General features: G+C 50.4%; 2 long non-coding RNA genes and 1 pseudogene across 10 annotated transcripts in view; 2 read left to right on the forward strand and 1 right to left on the reverse strand.

The window, feature by feature from the left end:
- LOC147570994 (ubiquitin carboxyl-terminal hydrolase 17-like protein 13) lies at nucleotides 1–2925 on the forward strand (annotated as a pseudogene).
- A 3925-nt stretch (nucleotides 2926–6850) lies between these two features.
- Nucleotides 6851–23302, reverse strand: part of LOC147570995 (uncharacterized) — a 31940-nt gene continuing 15488 nt past the window's right edge. For 8 of the 9 annotated variants that reach the window (XR_015247829.1, XR_015247828.1, XR_015247826.1 and 5 more), the window contains 2 exons: nucleotides 9931–9987; nucleotides 6851–8701 (listed from right to left, as the gene is read on the reverse strand). This is a non-coding gene — a long non-coding RNA (uncharacterized LOC147570995). Of the gene's footprint in view, nucleotides 8702–9930; nucleotides 9988–12106; nucleotides 12289–23302 lie in introns of all 9 variants that reach the window. The other variant, XR_015247830.1, reaches the window with a different exon arrangement.
- On the forward strand, nucleotides 11803–15034 carry LOC147570996 (uncharacterized). Its single transcript, XR_015247835.1, has 2 exons — nucleotides 11803–12231; nucleotides 13954–15034. It is a non-coding gene; the product is annotated as an uncharacterized LOC147570996 (long non-coding RNA).

Consider the following 23302-nt stretch of genomic DNA (forward strand, 5'->3'; position numbering starts at 1 on the left):
ATGGACAGTAATCATCCCCAAATAATTTGCTGGTGCCACATGCATTCTGGCTGGTGGGGAAGAAGTCCTCCTACATGACACCCGAGCTCAATTTGCAAAATGATCTTCCACATCCTAGGAAAAATAATATCCACCAGTGCTTGACTCACTTGATATTACTCTGAAAGCAAAGTGGACACTCAAAAAGGATTTCCACGGGGAAGTTGGAAACTCTCAAGTCAGTCTGTCCAGAAAGGGAGCAATGGAAATGAGGGAGGTGGAGAAAGTGCTGAAATGTGTGTCTATCCATTGAGGGAGGCAGGGGAAGGAGACAGGCTGGGCTCAGTGGTCTCTCTGCAGAAGAGGGACCACACCCTAAAACCCTTAGTCCCACCTCGAGCCTGTGGCGGATTGGATGACGTGTTCCTAGTCGTGTGGGTGGGGCGAGCAATAAAAGGGCTGGGGAGAGGGCCACAGCTATCATTCTGAGACAGGTCTCCTGAGACAAGCATCGCTCTGCAACGTGAGGCTCCACATGGGAGATCCTATGAAAGCTCTTTCTGGAGACATGAGGGCTGTTTTGTCCTACTGCCAAGAAGAGTTTCAGTTCAATGTCTTTCCCAAACTCAAATCTTGCTGGTCAAATATAGGTGGTGCTGAAGTCCACAGGGGACCCACTCTACCTCAGAAGCCATCACCATCATCGCAGACACTCTGCGACCTGCCTAACGGTTGGGCTCCCATGTCAATAGGTCTGCCCCCCGCAAAGAAACCTGTGAGTTGGAGGAGACCTTCTGTGGTTGGGGCTGGACTGCAGAACCTTGGGGAACACGTGCTATGCGAATGCGGCGCTGCAGTGTCTGACGTACACACCACCCCTCGCCAGCTACATGCTGTCCCAGGAGCACTCCCGAAGCTGTGGGAGGCAGCCATTCTGCGTGCTGTGTGCTCTGCAGGCTCACGTGACCCGGGCCCTCTGCCACCCTGGAGATGTGATCCGGCCCCGCCAGAACTGCTGGCTGCCTTCCACACACACACACACACACACACACACACACACAAGCAGGAAGATACCCATGAGTTTCTGATATTCACTCTGGATCCAACGCAGCAAGCGCGTTTGCGTGAGGACAAGACTTCAAGAGCCTCTCTGTCTGAGGACCTCACCCTCATCTGGCAAATCTTTGGAGGGCACTGGAGGTCTCAAGTCCAGTGTCTCCACTGCCCTGGCGTTTCCAGCACTTTGGACCCTTACCTGGATGGCAGGGCAGCTCAGAGTGTGAGCCAAGCGTTGCTCCAGTTGGTGAAGCCTGAAAAGTTGGATGGTGAAAATGCCTATCATTGTAGTACTTGCCTAGACAAGGTACCTGCTTCCAAGACGTTAACTTTGTACACCTGCCCCAAGGACCTAATGCTGGTGTTGAAATAATTCTCAGGTTCCACACGCAGCAAACTGGCTAAGGAAGTGCAATATCCTGAGCGCCTTGACCTGCGACAGTGCGTGTCTGAGCAGAAGGCGGGATTGATAATTTACCTGCTCTATGCCACGCCGGTGCATCCGGGGAGGAAATGTCACAGCGGACATCACTTCTGTTACATCAAAGCTGGGAATGGCCAGTGGTACAAAATGGATGACACCAGTGATGTGACTTCTGCCCTGAGCCAACATGCGTATGTCTTCTTTGACACCCAGACGAGTGAATTGGAAAGAGACCATGGGAGTGAACCAGGCAGTGGGGAGACCACATCACTCCAGGCTGACCATGCAGACATGGCTGTGGCCCAAGGGGGGGTGGGGGGGGGGCTCACACAGACCCCAGCATCAAAGTTCCAGAGTTGGAGGACCACGTGGAAGAGACACCAGTGCAACCAATCACATTAGACCAGTGGAGAGTCTTCCAAGAAAGCCACCATCCCAAGTCTGAATTCAACCTCAGGAAAACACAATTTGTTCTTCCCGCCCATGCAGTCCTAACTCACCAGTCCAAATACAGAGAGGAGATGGAAAAGGATCGTCCTGAACAAAACATCTACCGGCTCAACAACTTAGCCAGGGACATCCCACCTCGGAGGGCAACAAACATCGGCAAAGTCCCTTGTCTCACAGGCAGAGCCAGAGCTACCAAGAGGAAGAACAAGAAGGGACAGAGGTCTTGGGAAGCAGTCCAGGGATCTGAGTGCAGGCTTTAATGCACACACCTGCACACATACACACTCAGCCACAAACATTCACTCACGGCCCCTTGTAGGACATTATGTGTGATCTGGACATGTGGAGGGGCCATCTATCTGGCTGTGTTCATGACATATGGCATTCAACTTGACCTGGAGAATACTGAGCTATAAGGCTGGCTGTCTACGATGATGTTATTGGAGAGTTTTAGGTTTGTTACTGGATATTTGGAGGATTTCTCTCCTCCGTCAGCACCAAGGAGCACTGGGGGGCTATCGGAGCCTGAAAGGGCCAGAGGAGGTGGCCAGTCGGGCATGAAGGGTGGAAAGAAGGCTGAGCACCTGGAGTCCCTGTGAAAATGCCTGATACTCACGGTCCTATCATCCCATCCCTTACTCTCTGTGTATTTCTAAAGTACATTTGCCCAAAGATATTCACGTGTGGATGCTAGGTAAAGATGTGTTTGGAAATATCCAAACATGCACCAACAGAAGAAGGAGTTTGGAACAAACTCAGTGCTTCCACACAGAGAAATGACAAACGACCAAGAAACTGGATGAACTACAGCTCCAACTGAAGGCAGACAGACTTTTCAGCAAGTTTTTGTGTCAAAGGGGAGGAACAGAAGTAAACAGCAATTGGTTAGTTGTGCAAAGTTTTTACTTGCATAAATAATATATATATTCTGTAAAGTCTACACATGTCAACGTGAACACTGGCTGATTGCTTGGAAATGGTAAACAGCAAATAAATGCTTATTTTTCAGGAGATAAGTGGGCGAAGCCTTATTGGCTCGTGTTGGTTAAATTAGGCTCCCTTAACAATCACCCTCCCATGAGCCTGCAGAGAAGATGGTGGAAAGGAACCTTCTCCCACCTGTAATCGCTCAGCCACCAAGCAGCTGTATCTTGTCCCGCAGAGTTTGCTACCACCCCCCATCTGACAATCTCCTACACATGGGAGGAGGCACGGGGATTTCCGGTCGGTTCCATTACAATCTCGGTCCTCAGTTGTACACCTCAGAAAAACAGTCCCAAATGGACACCTAGGCAGCGATGTGGTATTTAAGGTCAGGGTATGGATGGATGTTCTAAGTCATGATTATATTTCTTGGGAGAGAGAATGACTAAGTACGTTGTTGAATGGGAAATTAGTGCATGATGCTTAAATTCCTCCTATGTGAGTGGGGCCACATAGGAGCAATCTGGTCATTTGACAAGGGCATTGAAAGGTAAACACTTGCTTTTTTCAGTCCGTGTTAAACATAGAGATGTCGCATTTATTAGAAACTAATGTCAGCATTTGAACTTTGTACAGGAAATCATATTTAATTCTAGATTCTCAAATATCATAGCTGACAAAGGTAAAAAGATACCCTTTTTTCTTTTTTATAATATATTTTAAATTTTAAGTCCAAGTTAGTTAATCATTAGTGTAGTCTTGGTTTCGGGAGTAGAATTTACTGATTCACTGGTTACATGTAACACCTAGTGCTAATCCCCACAAATGCCCTCCAGAAAGCTCATCATCCACTTACCCCATCCCCACACCCATTTCCCCTCTAGCAACCCTCAGTTTGTTCTCTATAGTTAAGAGTCTCCAGGGGCGCCTGGGTGGCTCAATCAGTTAAGCGTCTGACTTTGACTCAGGTCATGATCTTGGGGTTCATGCGTTCGAGCCCCGCATAGGGCTCTGTGCTGGCAGCTCAGAGCCTGGAGCCTGCTCAGATTCTGTGTCTCCCCTCCTCTGCTCATGCTCTCTCTCTCTCTCTCTCAAAAATAAACATTAAAAATTAAAAAGAAAACACAAAAAGAGTCTCCGATGGCTTGCCTCCCTCTCTGATTTCATCTTACTTTATTTTTCTTTCCTTTCCCCTATGTTCTTCTGTTTTGTTTTTTATTTCACATATGAGTGATGCCACTTCACTCTTTAATTAAAAGAGTTCAACTGGGCTAAATAGATGTTAGAGCCTGAATGACTTTAACCAATGAAATCCATTTTTACTTTTGATTTGATTCTTAATTAGGCAGAATCTTAGGTAAAATGCAAATAGTAGTGTATGTGCACCAGAGCCATAAAGGGAAAAGCCTCAGAAAAATAACCACTCTAGGTCAACCTGTGATTTTGGTATCCAACCTTCTCTTCCTGGATTGACATCTGCATCACACACACACACACACACACACACACACACACACACACACTTTGAGCTGGATCTCATGATGGCATCCATAAGCATCCTTTGAGCTCCCAGGACGACTATGGCCAGCTCCTCCTGGCTGACCTTCTGCCATGTGTTCCACCCACACCCGAGGAAGTCCACACACCTGGCTTTGCAATTCACAGGGGAGGTCACAAGACAGAGTGTTGCACGGTGCTCTCTGACCAGAAGGGGGCGTCACTGGCCAGCACAGGCATTACATAGGCTTCCAGGAGGACCTGACATTGGGCAGTTGCTCAGCCTGGCAGGTCTGAGTCTCCATGCCTTGCTCTGCAGCCTGGGCATTCTCTGGGGCATAAAGGGTACCATGAACATTTACAGAAGGTCCAGTGGGCCCAGGATTTCCTCCTTGTGACTCTTAATTTTGGCCATGCTGGACCCTGGGCTTGGAGCTAACGTAGAGAACACTGAGCTGCTGAGTGCTCTGGGGAACGGAACCCCAGAGTCTGATTTGTGTGGAGTCATGAAGGAGCAGTGACAGCATCCAGCTCAGTTTCACTGTGGCGACTGAAAGCCTCAAGTATTAGCTTGTTTACTGGAAGTTAAGATCCTTGTGGGTTCAGAGTGGGGCCCTGAAAAGAAAACATTAAGTAAAAAGAGTTCAGACGCTCAGTTGGGAAGCTTCCAATTGAGTAGAGGAGAACCTAGGTTTTTGGAAGTAAATTTGTACTTGAAAATGGCTTCCTCTTGTGTCAAATGGGAAATTCAGATGTTGTTTTTAATTTTCTTTCCCATTTATTTATTTTTGAGAGACAGAGAGAGACAGAGCACGAACAGGGGAGGGGCAGAGAAGAGAGAGACACGCAGAATCCGAAGCAGGCTCCAGGCTCTGAGCTGCCCGCCCACAGCCCTACACGGGGCTCAAACTCACAAACCTCGAGATCATGACCTGAGTCGAAGTCGGACGCTTAACTGACTGAGCCACTCAGGCGCCCCAGAAATTCATATTTTTGAGAGACAAGCATACTTCCTTTTCCACATGCAACTCTGTGTGCCACAGAGGGTGTTGCCATAGCATCGATTCTGGCGTCCGTCGGGGTTAGGACTTTGTGTGACTTTGCTTCCGGAGTACATTGTGACAGGCTTCATGGAAGTCTCCCCAATGAGTCGTTCAAGACCACCTCACTTGCCTTGCCTGAGGGTGCCCTCCTGGGGTTGGGTCCTCGGGAGAGTGTGCAGGACAGGCAGGAAGGAGAGGTCACACAGGGTGAGGACTCTGTTTGACCTGGTGGTTATGGCTCCCCCTCACGCCTCCTGGGAGAAGAAGGCACATGAAGGAGTCCTGTGTCTGTGTGAATGACTGTCCTTTTTCATTAGACTCAGGAAATCCAGAAATCCGTATCCGAGGGAAGGCTGACGTGAACCTCCAAGGAGGTGGGGCAGATGGCGGGTGGTCACTGTGGACCACTTCTCCGAAAGTTCTTTGTGTGATCCCATTTCTCCATTCATAATTAAATGATGCTGCCACTCAGGAATCTGGTGCTTGGCAAGTGCTTGGATTTCAGCATAAGAAACCTCAGGGAAGGACAGCATCTCCTACAACACACATGCTTCTCTTCACCTGCATCTGGGGGATGAGCTGCTCTGCAGTTGATTCTGCTGAGATCCCCTCCCAGGGGGAGAAGACGGGAAAACCCTGAAAACGCTTGTCCAACTCTGACACAGTGCCCAGTGCTTTCCTGCCCCTAGCACTTGTCACTCTCCCTCCAGCCCAAGGGTCTATGAAAACGCCACACCTTTTGTTTGGGGTTTCCTCAACAGTGAGACCAAGCCCACATTTGTGTTCACCCGATCCGTGATCTGTACAACATCCCAGGTGATGAGGAATAGAACGGGGTGGGGGGTGGGGGAGTCAGAACTTCTGCGGCTAAGGCTCTTGCTTGTGCCACCACAATAAGTCATTATAGGCTTAACTCTTTCATTTTTGACTTGATGCTTTGTCTGCTACTCTGACACCTGGCAACTCAGATGTCTCTCCCCAAGGTCAGCTCAGCTCCTGCCAGGAGAAACACATGAACTGTCCTGGGCCGTGGGGATGAAGAGACGGTGAAATGAGTTCCATGATGGGACTGTGAAAAGGGATGAAGCATCACGTGGGCTGGCAGAGGGTGCAGGCACAGGGAACGCAGACTTTTGAGACTGTCAAGAACTGCTGGCAGAGGGATTAGAAAAACACGATGACAGACATGGGTCACCGGCACAGGGGTTGTAAATACACAGAGGAGGACATGGCGTGGCGATCCTGGAGAACAGATTTGGGCTGCGGGCACATGGGGTGGAGGCCCCGGAGGGCACACACGGCCGGCAGGCACAGGATTTGAGGAGACGAGAGGGAAGACATAGGACTCAACTAAATCAGTGCTTAGGCGTCCATTTAGAGACTGACATGCACACGGCTGAATACAGGCAAGACTCAGATCCGTCATGTCGGTTTCCTTCTCAGGGAGGAAGAAAAAAAAAAAATACAAACGCTGTAATACAGAAGTAAGAAAATAATAAAGAGGATAAAATAATGACACAGAAAGAGACAATATAAAAGTAAACAAGGGGGAAGTTGTTATGGTTAATAATAATATTCATAAACCGGTAGCAAACGTGCTAAGGAACAGAAATGGACAGTAAACCAGACTACTGATACTAGGCAGTCCAGATATTCTCTACAGAGCCTACAGACATGGACAAGACCAGGACACATTCTGCCCATAACCAGCCCACTTCCCTGCAGGGTCCCTCTCATGGAGCACCGCTTCTTCCCAGGCCACAAGCCCAGGATCCCCACGTAAATGCGCAGTGAAAGGGCACACCCTGGCCAAGTTCCCCCATATCATGTTAAAATCTATCTACAACATGATTCTTTGATATACATACATATATACTGTGATGGATTCCCACAGTCAAGCTAATTAACACATAGACCACCAGTTGGAAATCCGAGTAGAACTTTTGACTTCCCCAAAACTGAGCTACTAATAGCCTAGTGTTGCCTGGAAGCCTTCCCGACAACATAATCGGTCAGTGATCACGTATTTGTAGGGCATGTGTGTTACACACTGTATTTTTACAACGAAGTAAGCTAGAGAAAAGAAATTGATATTGAGAAAACATAAGGAAAATACATTTACAACGTTTTACTGTATTGAAAAAACGCCACGAATAAGTGGTCCCATGCAATTCAAACCTGTGTTGTTCAAGGGTCGACTGTGTGTGCGTACACACATACGTACACACATACGTAGGTACATACACGTTTGTGTGTACGTGTGGGGTCTTCTCCCACAGCATCCAAACAGGCCTGTGCTTGTCTACGCAACCAAGAAGACATCTACCCTGGGCCCTATTCTCACAAGTCAGCTGCCGGGAAAGAAACCTGGTATGAGACCCATGCGCCCTACAGGGTCTCCCATCAAAAAACCTGAACTGAGCTTCACCTCACTTCAGGGACAAAACAATAAGACAGGAAGTGGCTGTCACTGATGCCCTTCTGCCAGCATCCAAGCACTTTGGCCAGGATCCTGCCCTCATCGTCATGCTGACACACAACAGGCCTCAAGTTTGCTCCCGTGACGTTCCCCTGGCTGCCTCTAAACCACATAGCCTGAGCCAGTCCTAACCCAACAGACACAAATCAAGTGTCATAATATGCCCTCAACACTGAACTCACATCCTGCTGCATGTATACGGGGCCAGGACTCTAAGCTCAGCCTCGAGGCATCCGGCAAGAGATTTGACCAGATGCCCGTCCAGACGCGCCTTAAGCCCCCAAATAAACTAAGACACATTCCATGCCAGATCACCCAGGAGAGCACTCAGAGACCTGATCCGGAGGCTGTCCAGACTCTCCAGTTTCTGTCCACTACAAATGGACTTGGACCAAAAGCAACACCCCACATGACCAGGAAGACACCAGCCCAGGTCCTGACCACTGACCTCTGGCCTCCAGGCAACAAGGCCTCCCCTTGAATGCTGCCTATACCTGTACCGTGCCTCCTCCTCCTTCACCACCCAGCCATGTTCTTGGCCGTCCCTCAGGATGGTCTGCACTGGATAAGACAATGGTTAATGGAGCTCCAGATTCAATGGCGGCTCTCATTCCATCCTCCTCGGAAGCAGGAGCCCTCAGTTTCTTGTTTGCAGACACTGTCCCTCTGTCCCCTCGAGGGTCCTCTGTGAAGACCTCTGGTCTCCTCTCTGAGAAGGACTGGGAGCGAGTGACTTGAGGGGACTGTGAGCGAGTTGACAGGAGGAAGATATACGAACAGCTGTTTCTGGTTGTTCAGTGCTTCCTCAGCTGCGGTATGTGTGCCAATGGCAGAATACTGCAGATAATGCTTGGGGGACACACACACACAGACACTGCATATTTAGTCACGTAAACTTAAATTGTATGTATGTAAATGGAACTTATTAAACTGGCATATAAATTATTTTTAAATTAATGAATTTTATTAAAAATGAGTCAAGGGGCGCCTGGGTGGCGCAGTCGGTTAAGCGTCCGACTTCAGCCAGGTCACGATCTCGCGGTCCGTGGGTTCGAGCCCCGCATCGGGCTCTGGGCTGATGGCTCAGAGCCTGGAGCCTGTTACCGATTCTGTCTCCCTCTCTCTCTGCCCCTCCCCCGTTCATGCTCTGTCTCTCTCTGTCCCAAAAATAAATTAAAAAAAAAAACAAACAAAAAAAATGAGTCAAGTTGTGTGAGTAGGTTTTAAACTGTAATGTAAAGAGAATACTATGAAATTCACCTGCATGTGGTCTGCAAATGATTAAATTTTGATACAATCTGGGAAAAGGACCCATCTATACGGTGTGCATCTTTTCAGCAGTGTCCTCTCCAGAGACAAGAGTTTTTGACTCTGCTGAAGTGTTTCAGTGGAAACCATGGTGGGGAATACTCTACTGTCTGGTACATTTTGATTATTAACCACCATTGAAACTGTGTCTTTTAAAAGTTATCTCACTATCAATAAAATTCTTACAAATATGATACACTGTACAAGTATTTTAACTTTGAAGCATTGGAGATCATTTTGTAAATCAGTTTCATTCATCAAAGTTTATTTATCTGAGAATAAAAAGGAGCTTGGCAGGACCTGTGTCTTATTAAAAACACTAAACCTTAGGCACAATTCAGCCCCAATGCATCAAGATACGCATATAAACAATACCCCTAAGTGGATCTTCCGTATATTAAATTGTGAAAAGCACTGTGTGCAAACCGACTGGCAGTTTTTCTCAAATTGCAAACAGTTGTTGGGTTTTAAAACTTTTTGTTCCCTAGGCACTGCCCTAAAGATACCAATCATTTGTTGTTGGTTGGTTTGTTGGTTTGTTTTGAGGCCTGGGCCTTGAGGTTTGAAGTCTCCACATGATGGTTACGGGCAGCAAAATGTGAGAGCCACTGGACTTGGTGGTGAAAATACTGCAGCACACGCATGCTGTCTGTATTTTCTAACTTTGGAAAATCCCTAACGAGCATCAAGAAAAGTTGTATGGCTCTGGATGACAAGGATTTCCTTCTGAAGAGCAAGTAACTTCTCCTTCCTTCCTGTCTAGCACTTACCTCAAAGGTGCTTTGGTCTTTGGACGGGAATTTTGTCCATCAAGTGCAGGCTGCCTCCTGTAGAGCAAGAAAACGTCCGTGAAAAACACGGGCAAAGGAAAGAAACCCAAGGCTGGACCAGCCCCAAATCCACTGTAACCCATGCAATGGTCCAGTCCCCACGTTGCTTGGGTCACGGGCTGTTTATTTTTCGTGCTGGACTGTGCTCTCGTCGTCTAAATCCTGCCTCTTTACTGTTTGGCAGCTTTTCGCAAAAACAAAGTAGCATGGCTCTTCATTTCGGGCAATAATGAAAGGGCCTGGAAAAGCACAGGAAATTCCTCTCCCTTCTGGAATCTTTTAACGACCACTGGAGTTAAAGCATTTTAGGGTCTGGTTGGCTCAGTCGGTTAAGCGTCTGACTTCAGCTCAGGTCATGATCTCACGACTCATAGGTTCGAGCCCCGCATCCGGCTCTGTGCTGACAGCTCAGAGCCTGGAGCCTGCTTTGGATTCTGTGTCTCCCTCTCTCTCTGCCCCTCCCCCACTCATGCTCTGTCTCTCTCTGTCTCAGAAATGAATAAACATTGAAAAAAATTTAAAAACAAAAAACAAAAAAACCTTGAAATGCTCATGTAAAAGAACAGACATCCATAACGACTATGCCTGGAACTACTGAAAAGTAATGTTTCCTTAGTTAACAACAGAGTGACTTATTTCCTGAAAAATACATAGTTTAAATGTCTCCATACGAGACACACAATATTCAGAAATAGAGAAAAAAATCATAAATATCTCATATATTTCAAATTATAATAATGGGAGCAAACATATGAAAAGATTAAAATACTTTAGAACGGTTCAAGCAAATTGTCGAATGCCATCATCATTCCTCATTTAGAATTCATAAGTCATCTGTACAAGTTCTTCTTCAATACATTTTTTCTTTTTTTTAAGTGTATTTTTGAGAGCGATAGAGCGAGCTATGTGTGTGCACACACAAGTGGGGCAGGGGGAGAGGGAGAAGGAGAGGAGGATGGGGGGGAGGGGGGGGAGAGAGAGAGAGAGAGAGAGAGAGAGAGAGAGAGAGAGAGAGAGAATCTCAACCAGACTCCGCACTATCAGCACAGAGCTCCATGAGGGTATCCAACCCACAAACGGAGACATCATGATTATCAGCTGAAATCAAGAGGCTGAAGCTTAACCAACTGAGCCACCCAAGCACCCCATCACCTGTACAAATTCTAAACAGGATAAAGCAAATGTAAAGAAGAAAGGAGTTCCAGGCCATGTAGGAGCCCCGGGCAGTGCCTCTGCCTCCTGCGTGGACATGGAGTCTGGTTCCACAGTCTCTCAGCCTGGGCTGCCGGGAGGGTTGTTGGGGGGGGAGTGGGGAGGGGCGGGTGTGCTCACAAGCTGGCTTTCCCCCCCCCACCCCCGCTCTACCTGCTCCATCCCCTCGCCCACTGGCTGTGGCCACCAATGTCCCCCTGTTCTACCCGTGGTGCCCCCGTGGCCCAGGCCACAACCGACAGCCCTTTACGCTCTTCCTGCTGGATGCCCCTGTCCACCGGGGTCCCGAGCCACCACAGAACCCCTGCTTCTCCTGCTCCACGTCCCCACCCACCAGGGTCCTGGCCCCCACAGCCCCCCTTCTCTCATCCGCTCGACGCCCCCTCCCTCCCGGGTCCCCGGTCCCCACAGCCCCCCTTCTCTCATCCGCTCGACGCCCCCCCCATCAGGGTCCCCGGCTACCAAACCCAGCTGCTCTCAACCCACTCGCAGCAAACACTTAGAAAAAGCAGTTTGTGACATAAGCCCTTTCCAAACGGTTGAGAAAGAAACATCTCAGCCCTTATCACGTGTCCTGCCAACTGCATGCTTTGACTTGAAAGTAGCTCAAGTACTTAACTTGCAGAACAGAAGCGGCCCGCCACACCTGCGTGGACGCCCTGAGACTCCCCGCGCGGGACGGGACGGGACGGGACGGACCGGACCGGAAACGCCGCGCCCGGAGCGGAAGGAAGTGCCCAGACCGCACACACTGGCCCCGCCCCCTCAGCTCACCAAGACCCCGCGACCCCGCGACCCCGCGACCCCGCGACCCCGCGACCCCGCGACCCCGCGACCCCGCGACCCCGCGACCCCGCGACCCCGCGACCCCGCGACCCGGAGGCGCTCTCTGGCAAGACCGCGCCTGCTCGCGAGTGTGAGCTCGTAGCCTCTGGCTGAGCTCCGCGCTTCGCGGCCCCATCCCGCCTGAGTCCTGGGCTGGGAGAGGCGAGGGTCCCGGATGCCTTGCCGCTGCTTATGCCTGCTAGGGTGTGTTTACGTTCCGGCCGGGAACACTCCCCTCGGGGGACTGTCTTGATTGTGTCCCTATGAACGCGGGGGTGGGAGCGGGACTGAGGGGACCGGGCGGGGGAGGGGGTATAGAGGGGTGACCGTCCCTGTGAGTGTGGTGGCGCGCGCTGGAAAGGGAGGGTGGATGGGGGAGGGGGTGAGGAGGGGTGATGGGCCCCTGTGAACCTGAGGGCGGGGAACCGGGCGGGGGCGGGGGTGATGAAGGGTGACGGGTCCCTGTGAATGTGGGTGTCGGTGGGTGGGGGAGACCCGGTGGGAGAAGGGGTGAAGAGGGGGGACAGGTCCCTGTGCACATAGGTGTGGGCGCGCGCGGGGTCTGGGCCGGGGACGGGGCGAAGAGGTGTGAAGGGTCCCTGTCAACGCGGTGGTGTGCACGGGGAAGGGAGGGTGGACGGCGTGGGGGTAATGAGGGGTGACAGGTTGCAGAGCATGCCGGTCCCCTGGTCTTGACAGCACACTTGGATAGCAAAGGACAGGTGAAGTGAGCAAGAAGCAGTGGGTTCAGTGAGAACAGAAGGAAAGGGCGTTAGTGTAGTCACGGAGTGGGGAGACTAGGAGAAGGGGAGACGGAAGGAAAGGAAGATAGGTACCAACATCTTTACAGTTTTTTACCTTCCACATTGACTGTGTCATACTCAGGTATGAGGCGTCAACAGTTACCTGCTCTTTATGGTGAAAATATTCTTTGGGACTTAATTTTACACTGTTTCAATGTGCATGTGTTCAGGATAGTGGCTTTTATATTTTTAGCTTTATTTATTTTTGTGTGAGAGAGCGCGCTTTCGTGAACAAGGGACAGGCAGAGAGAGAGGGAGAGAGAGAATCTCAAGCAGGTTCCAGGCTCAGTGCAGAGCCCGAATTGAGGCTTCATCCCACGATGGGGAGGTTGTGACCTGAGCTGAAATCAAGAGTTGGAAGCATAACTGACGCGGCCAGCCAGGTGCCCCTAGTTTTTATTTTTGTATAAACAGTCAAAATTCTGTTTAACCAGCTTGTATAATAAATTTCCTTCACGTGGCCTAAGTAAGTTAAGGGGGGCTCCTGGGTGGCACAGTCATTTAAACATCCAAGTTTGGCTCAGGTCATGATCTTACTGTTCCTGGGTTCCAGCCCTGTTTCATGCTCTGTGCTGAAAGTTCAGAGACTGGAACCTGCTTCAGGTCTTGTGTCACTCTCTTTCTTTCTGCCCCACTCCTGCTCGCCTTGTGTCTATTATCTCTCAAAAATAAAAACATTTAAAAATTTGAATTCAAATTTGTTGACATACAATGTAGTCTTGGCTTCAGGACTATAATCCAATGACTAATCTCTTACATATAACACCCACTGCTCATCCCAAGAAGTGCCCTCTTTAATGCCCATCAACCATTTAGGTCATCCCTCCACCCACCTTCACTCCAGCAACCCTCTGTGTTGTAGAGTCTATGATGTTTTGCCTGCTTTTCTTTGTATCTTATTTTTCCTGCCCTTCCCCTATGTTCATCTGTTTTGTTTTTAAATTCCACATATGAGTGAAATCTTATGATATTTATCTTTTCTGAATGACTTATTTTCCTTAGCATAATACATTCTGCCTTCATCCACATTGTTCCACATGGCAAGATTTTATTCTTTTAGATTGCTGAGCAGTATTCCATTGTGTATATCTACCACGTCTTCTTTATCCATTCTCCAATGCAGGAAAGAGCCCAAATGTCCATAGGAGCCTGTAACTGGTGCAGGATTATTCAGCATGGAACATGGAAAGTCGTCATACCATTTCCAAAGGAGGAATGAAGCTGCACAATGGGGATGATGAGGCCAAACGTAAGCTTGGCCCACTCCATACGCTGGCACTTGAACCTAAAGACTAAGCCTGACCTGCACCCTAACATGCACCCTCAACTCAGCTCTCTGAGACCTCTGAGCTGCTGCAATTTCAGCGCCTGGCACCTCTTGGGACCTAACTGTAACCCTACCCAGGGCTCTGGACTTAAGGCAGCCCACCATTGAGGTCTGAGGAAAGAATGGATTTGGGGCCAAAAACCAGTGTGTTTTTCAGCATGGACGCCTGAATTTCTCCATGGCATTTCCATGGCCAGGATGGAGGTGCATGAGGGGAATCTGAGCTGCAACCTAACCCTCTCCCACACAGTCTTCTGGCTCCTGAACCCAAACTCTAAGCCTGAATCACTGCCTACCATGCGCCCTCCACCTAACCCTCCAGGGAGATCACTGCACTGCCAGTGACTCTGCCCCTGACACCTCTGGGGATCTAACCCTAACCCTAGCTCAGGCTCTTTCTCGAAGGGGGCCCACATCCTATGACAGGGGAAAAATCTTTGGGACCTATGAGCGGTGCACAATTATTCAGCAAGGAACCCAGGAGTCGGCCATGACATTTCCAGGGTAAGAATGGAGCTGCTGAAGGGGATCCAGGACCAAAATCGAAGCCTGGAACATACCAGCCACCCCCTCCCCACACATCCTAAGGGTGTCCTACACCCTAACAGGCGCCCTCAACACAGGCCTCCAGCGACATCACTGAACTGGTGTTACTTCATGCCCTGGCACCTCCAGGGACCTAACCCTAATCCTAGCCCAGGCCTTTCCTCACATGACCCACCTGCTAGGTCTGAGGAAAGAACACATCTGGGGCCCATGACTGGCACAGGATTAATCCGCAAGGAACCCAGACACGATAACATTTCCAAGGCAGGGATGGAAGCCTGGCCCACACGATTGGCTGGCCCAATAAGCCAAAGCCCAAGCCTGACCCACACCATAACACACACCCTCAATTCAGTCCTCCAGGACTGTGCTGTTAGTGGTTCAGCCCTTGGTGCCTCTCAGGACCTAACCCGAACCCTAGCCTGGATTCTGGCCCTATGGGGGGCCCACCATTGAGGTCTGGGAAAGAATGGATTTGGGACCAATGACCAACACGGAATATGTCAGCATGGAAGCCAGAATTTCACCATGACATTTCCATGGCCAGGATGGTGCTGCAGGAGGGGATCCTGCGACCTTGCCTAACCCTGGCCCACACCATCTTTTGGCTCCTGAATCCAAACCCTAAGCCTGACCCACACTTGAACATGTGCCCTTCACTCAGCCCTCCAGGGAGATTACTGCAGTGTTGGTGGTTCTGCCCCTGGCACTTACTGGTTGCCAAACCTACCCCTACCCATGGCTCTGGTTCGAAGGGGACCCACCTCCTAGGTCTGAGAAAAGAACAGACCACCAGGGGCCCATGCAGGGTGCCGAAATATTTAGTGAGAAACCCAGAATTGACCATAATATTTAGAGGGCATGAACGGAGCTTCAGAAGTGGATCCAGGCCCCAAACCTCAGCCTGGAACATGCTGTCAGCTGTCCACTGCATCCAAACCCTGTGCCTGTCCCACATCCTAACAGTTGCCCTCAATTCAGTCCTCCAGGGAGATCATTGCACTGGTGATCATGGTTCAGCCCCTGAAACCTCCTGGGACCCAACCCTAACCCTAGCCACAGCTTTTTCCCTATGGGGGCCCAATTCCTAGGTCTGAGAACAGAACAGATTTGGAGCCTATAAGCGGTACAGGATTATTCACCATGGAATTTGGAAAATCGCCATGCCATTTGCAAAGCAGGGATGGAGCTGCACAAGGTGGGAATCCTGAGGTCCAACCTAAGCTTAGCCTACACCATAGGCTGGGCCTTGAACCCAAAGACTTAAGCCTGACGCGCACCCTAACATGCGCCCTACTGCAGCCCTCGGGGGAGACCACTGCATGGCTGGGGGTTCATCCCCGGGTGCCTCCTGGGACCTAACCCGTAACACTAAGCCTAACCCTAAACCCTAACCCTCCTTAGAGGAATTTCCTCATAACTGTGTACCCTCCCCCCATCTCATATGGACCCACTCTCCAAAGAGTGATCTCATACCTGCGTCCCCTTTTGTCATCGCAGGTGTACCCTTCACCCATAGAGTGATGTCCTCATAACTGTGCCCCTTCCCCTCCACTCTCTCAACCCAGTGACCCATACCTGTCACATCCCCTCATCTCAGGTGGACCTCCCTCCATAGAGAGATGTACTCATACCTATCTATGTCCTTTACACTCCTCTAAGGTGGATCCTCCCTCTGTAGTGTGATGTCCTCAAACCTGCATCCCCTTCCCTCATCTCAGTGGACCCTCCCTCCATAGAGTGATTTCCTCATACCTGCTTCCACACCCCTCATCTCAGTGGCCTGTCTCTAGTCATGTCCTCATACCTGTGTCCCCTCCCCTCCTCTCCCTGCACACAGTGACTCCTCATATAAGTGTCACCTTACCTCATCTCAGGTGGACCTCCCTCCACAGGGTGACTTCCTCATACCTTTTTCTCCTCCCCTCCCCAAAGCTCCCTCCACACAGTGACTCCTGTGTCCCCAGTCTTTATCTCAGGTAGACACCTCCAGAGTGTTGTCCTCATACTTGCATCCACTCCTTTCATCTCAGGTGGCATCCCTCCAAACAGTGACATCCTCATAACTGCTTCCCTTCCCCTCAATTCAGGTGGACCCCTTTTCCATAGATCGATGTCCTCATACCTACATACCCCAACTTCACCTCATATGGACCCACCCTCCATTGAATGATGTCCTCCTGTGTCCCCTCGTCTCAGGTGAATACACCCTCCATAGTGTGATGTCCTCATACCAGCATGCCCTCTGCTAATCTCAGGTGGACCCTCACTTGATAGACTGTATTCTCATACCTGCGTCCCCTTCTCTCCCCTCTGCTCCCTCCACACAGTGACTTTCCATACCTGTCCCCTCTCCTCATCTCAGGTGGAGCCTACCTCCACTGAGGGATATCCTCATACCTTCTTTCCCTCCACTCCATTCAGGTGGATCTGCCCTCCATAGAGTGACTACTCATACCTGTGTCCCCTGACCTCATCTCAGGTGGACCCTTGTTCCATAGAGTGATGTACTCATACATGAGACCCTTCCTCTCCTCTGAAGTGGACCTCCCTCCGTAGAGTGATGTCCTCATACTTGCTTCCTCTCCCCTCATCTCAGGTGAACCTTCTCTCAAGAGTGATGTCCTGGGATGCCTGGGTGGCTCAGTTAAGTGTGTGGCTTAGGTCATGGTCTCGCAGTTCATGGGTTCAAACCCTACATTGGGCTCTGTGCTAACAGCACAGAGCCTAAAGCCTACTTTGGATTCTGTCTCCCTCTCTCTTTGCCTCTCCCCCACTTACACTCTGTCTCTCTCAAAAATTAAACTTTTTTTTTTTAATTTTAAAAAAGAGTGATGTCCTCCACATGGGTCTACTCCCCTAATCTCAGGTGAACCGTTCCACCACACAGTGAGTCCTTAGACCTGCATCCCTTCACCACATCTCAGGTGGACCACTGCTCCATTTAGTGATTCCTCATACCTACATCCCTTCCCCTCACCTCAGGTCGACCCTCCCTCCATAGAGTGATGTTCTCCTATCTGCATCTCTTCCTCTAATCTCAGGTGGGCCCTCCCACCTTAGAGTGGAGTCCTCCTACCTGTGTCCCCTCCTCTCAATGCAGGTGGGCCCTTTGTCCATACAGTGATGTCCTCACACCTGGGTCCCCTCCCTTCACCTCGAGTGCACCCTACATCCATTAAGTGATATCATCGTAACTGCATCCCTTCTCCTCATTGCCAGTAGACCCTCCCTCCATAAAGTGGTATTTTCACACTGGCCTCCCTTCCCCTTATCTCAGATCATGCTCCCTCCACAGGGTGATGTCCTCATCCTTGCATAGCTTCCCTTTATCTCAGCTGTACATACACTGATGTCCTTATAACTGCATCTTCTCCCCTCAAGTGGACCCTCCATCCATATAGTAATGTCCTCGTACCTGCCTCCTCTCCCCTCGTCGCAGGTGGACCCTCCCTCCATTGAGTGAATTCCTCATACCTAAGTCCCCTCCACTCAGCTCCATTCATAGTGTGACTCCTCATAACTGCCTCATCTCCCCTACGTCTCTATAGAGGTGTACCATCCTCTATAGTGTTCTGTGCTCATACCTGCCTTCGTTCCCCTAATCATTGGTGAATCCTCCCTCCATAGTGTGATGTCCTCATACTTGCATCCTCTCCCCTCATTTCAGTTGACCCTCCCTCCACAGAGTAATGTCCTTATGCCTGGGTCAACACCGCTAATCTCTGTCGACAACCCCTTCATACAGTGATGTCCTCATACCTCTGCGTACCTTCTTCTCAGGTGGACCCCCCTCCATAGAGTGATGTCCTCATAACTGCATCCCTTCCCCTCATCTCAGGTGGACCTTTCCTCCAGAGTGATGCCCTCACACTTGCGTCTCCTCACCTCATCACAGGTGGATCTTCCCTCCATAGAGTGATGTCCTCATACCTGTGTCCCCTCCCCCATCTCAGGTGGACCTTCTACCATAGAGTGATATCCTCATATATTCATCACTTCCCCTCATCTCAGATGTCCCTAGATTGATATCCTCTTACCTTCATCCCCTCCCCTCATCTCAGGTGGACATTCCCTCCATAGAGTGATGTTCTCATACCTGCGTCCCTTCTCCTCATCTCCTGGTACCCTCCCTCCCAGTACCCAGTGACGTCTTTATACCACCCTAAATTACCCTCCACCTTATTGTGGACACTCCCTCCCCTGACATTGTAATTCTTCATACCTGCATCCTCTCCCCTCATCAGGTGGACCCTCTCTTCCTTCCCTGCACACAGTGACATCCTGATTCCCCTCTTCTTCTCATGGACACTCCCTCCAACAGTGTCCCTGTGTGTCCTTCCACCCACAACCACCTTTCTTACACCTGGTACCTCCACAGGCCTAGAAGCTCCAGGTAGTACTTGCATCTGCCCTAGAGTTTTGGGATGCTCGATCTCTTACAGCTGTTGGGCTGTGAGCCTACCTATGCAGGTGTCCTGGCTCACACTCACCAGTGCTTTCAGCAGCTTCATGGCCACAAGCAGTACATGGCTGTGACCACAGGGCTGGACACCAGTGCTCACAGGGAATCTCCCTTGGAGTGGTCATTCAAGGCAGGAGACATAGGGTGACTAGTGGCTGAAAATGGGCTAAGGCGCTAGGGCCTACAAGAGCTGACATGTGTCATGTCACTTCCAAGTCACAACTGTGCACAGTGAGATCACCTAATCAATTATCAAACATCTGAGAACACATCTCAGCATCTGGACAGCATTGTGCATGCCACAGGGACTTCCCAGCTGTGAAATCACTCCAGTAAACCACAGCTGGCACTTATCAATGAGGTGGAAAATGACCTCAGAGGGCACACGGGGCCTGGATGACATGTGATCGCACATCCACATCGGTGTGACCGCAACTCTCCCAGACCTGGGGACACTCATCCATATTCCACGTGGGGAAGTCCAAACCTCCTAGACCTTGCACCTGGGGTCATCCCTCTACACTGACATGGGGGAACCTGAAATCTCCCAGAACTTGAGCCTGGGTGGTCACATGTCCACACTCACCAGGGTGAATACTCCTCTCATAGTGCCTGCACCTGGGGTCATCCAGCCATACTTACTCATAGGACCTGCAATCCTCCTTAAGCTTGAGCTGGGGTGGTCACACATCCAAACTCACCAGAGTGACCCCACCTCTCCCAGATTCTGCACCGGGGGTCACTCATCCATATTGACACAGGGTGACCCCCTAATCTCCCAGGATCTGCAACTGGGTTCACACATCCATACTGACACAAGGGAACCACCAGATCTCACAGACATGGCAACTAGGGTCTCTCTTCATATTGATACAGGGGACCCCCAGATCTTTCAGACACTGAGATGGGGTGGTTACTCATCCACACTCGCCACAGTGACCCCACCGCTCCCAGACACTGGATAGGGTCATTCATCCATACTGACACAGTGGGACCTCCAAATCTCACTGACCCTGCACCTAGGGCCAGTAGTCCATACTGACAAAGAGGAACCCTGAGATGTCCCAGACCCTGAGTGGTGGTGGTCACATGTTCACACTCATCAGGCTGACCCCACCCCTCCCAGAACCTGCACCTGGCATCACTCATCTATAATGACAAGGGGGGGGGGGGCAAAATCTCCCAGAGTCTAGGAGGTTGTCAAACACCTATACTGACAAAGGGTGACCCCAAAATCTCCCAGTCCCTGAGCTGTGGTCCTCACAGGTCCACACTCACCAGGGTGACCCAACCTCTTCCCGACCCTTGTATGAAGTCACACAACACTACTAACACAGGGAAGTCCAAATCTCTGAGCACCTGCCTGTGTGGTCACTCATCCATACTGATACAGGGGAGCCCAAATCCCAAAACTTGCACCTGGAGTCCCTCATCCATATTGACACAGAGGGACCCCCAAATCTCCCATATCCTTAACCTGGGTCACTCATCCATACTGACAAATGGGGCCACCCAAGTCTCCCAGAATAGAACTGAGGTGGTCACACATCCACACTCACCAGGGTGACCCACCTCTCCCAGAGCCTTCACCTGGAGTCCCTCATCCATACTGACACAACAGGACCCACAAATCTCCTAGACCTTGAGCAGGGTGGTCACATGTCCACACACACCACATCTCCCAGATTTTCAAGTTGGATCACTCATTCATACTGACACAGAAGGACCCTTAATGTCTGAGATCACTCATCCATACTGACAAAGGAGGACTGACAAATATCCCAGGCCCTGAATTGTGTAGGTCACACATCCACACTCACCAGGGTGACCCCACATCTCCTAGACCCTACAACTGAGGTCACTTCATTCATACCAGCAGAGGGGTCCTCCAAATCTCCCTGACCCTGAAATGAGGTGGTCATACATCAACACTCGCCAAGGTGACCCCACCTTTCCCAGACCCTGCACCTTGATATCACTCATCCATACTGACAAAAGAGGATCACCAACTATCCCAAAGCTTGACTTGGGATGGTCACACGCCCACACTCACCAGGTTAACCCCACCTATCTGGAAACTGCACCTAGGGTCACTCATCCATAATGACACAGGAGGACCCTGCAATCTCCAAGCCCTTGCACCTAGGGTCACTCATCCATACTGACAAAGGGAGACTCCTAAATCTCCCAAATCATGAGCTAGGGTCATTACACACCCACACTATCAAGGGTGACCCAGCATCTCTCCAACACTGCCTCTGGAGTCACTAATCCATAAGGACACTGGGGGATCGCCTAATCTCCCAGACCCTCCATCTTGGTACTCATTCAATGACACTCTGGGACTCCTAATCTTCCAGACCATGCCCCTGGGGTCCCTCATCCACATTGACACAGGGGGACCCCCAAATATGCCATATCCTACCCTGGGTCCCTTATCCCTACTGACAAAGGGGGCCCCCATATCTACCAGAACTTGATCTGGGAAGGTCACAGGTCCATACTTATCAAGGTCATCAGGGTGACCCCACCTTTCCCGGACCCTGCACCTGTGGACACTCATTGACTCTGATAAAGGGGGACTTCCAAATCTTCCAGACCCTGGCACCTGGTGTCAATAATCCACACTAACAGAGAATAACTCCCATTTCTCTAAGACCTTGATCTGGGGTGGTCACATGTTCACACTCACCAGAGTGACCCCACCTCTCCCAGACCCTGCACTTGGGGTCACTCAACCATACTGACAAAGGGGACCACCAAATTTCCAGACCTAGAGCTGCAGTGGTCACATGTCCACACTCACCAGGGTGATTCCATGTCTCCCAGATCCTGAACCTGTGGTAAAAATTCATACTGATATAGGGCTCCCCCAAATCTACCAAACACTGCAAATGGTGTTACCCACCCATGTTGACATAGGAGGACCTCCGAATCTCCCACATACTTATAGGGGGTGGTCATACATCTTCTCTCACCAGGGTGACCCCACATATCGCAGACACTCCACCTGGGGTCACTCATCCATAATGACAAAGGGGGACCTCCAAATCTCCCAGACCTATAACTGTAGTCATTCATCCATAATGACATGAGGGAATGCCCAATCTCCCAGACCCTGCACCTGGGGTCACTCATCCATACTGCTACAGAGGGACCCCCCAAATCTCCCAGATCATTAAAGTGAGTTACTCGTCCATACTAACAAAGAGGGATGCCCCAAACTCCCAGAACTTGAGCTGGGGTTATCACACACCCACAATCACCAGGGTGACCCACCTCTTCCAGAGTTTTCACCTGGGGTCACTCATCCATACTGATAGGGACACCCCCAAAATTCTCATACCCTGCACCTGGGGTCACTCATCCATACTGACACAGAAGGAACACCAAATCTCTAAGACACTGCACGTGGGATCACTCATCCATACTAACAGACAAGGACCCACAAATCTCCCAGGCTATGAGCAAGGTGGTCACACATCCACATGCACCAGTGTCACCTCATCTCTCCCCAACCCAGTAGCTGAGGTCACTCATCCATATTGACACAGGGGTACGCCAGAATGTCCCAGACTCTGCATCTGGGGTACTCATACATATTTACATATGAGTACAGCCTAATCTCCAAGACCCTGAGCTGGTGTGGTTCACACATCCACACTCACCAGGGTGAACTCACCTCTCCCAGAGCCTGCACTTGGGGTAACTCATTCATACTTACACAGGGGGACCACCAAATTTCCCAGACCCTATACCCTGTACCACTGAACCAAAGTGACACAGGAGAACCCCAAATCTCTGAGACTGTGCCCCTTGGGTCACTTATCCATCGTGACACAAAGGGACCCACAAAATATCCCAGACATGGCATCTGGGGTCACTCATCCAGCCTAGCACAGAAGGACTCCCAAATTTCCCAGACACTGAGATGGGGTAATCACATGTCTACACACAAGGGTGAACCCACCATTCTGCCACGGGGGTCATTCATCCATACCGACACAGGGAGATCCACAAGTATCACAGACCTTGCACCTGGGGTCACTCACTCTTTCTGACAAAGGGGGACCCCCAAATCTGCCAGACCCTGAGCTGGGGTGGTCACACATCCGCACTCACCAGGGTGACCCA

This window comes from Puma concolor, unplaced genomic scaffold, assembly GCF_028749965.1.
Source record: "Puma concolor isolate L17-30 unplaced genomic scaffold, mPumCon1.1.hap2 unalloc_scaffold_76, whole genome shotgun sequence".
Classification (NCBI taxonomy): Eukaryota; Metazoa; Chordata; class Mammalia; order Carnivora; family Felidae; genus Puma; species Puma concolor.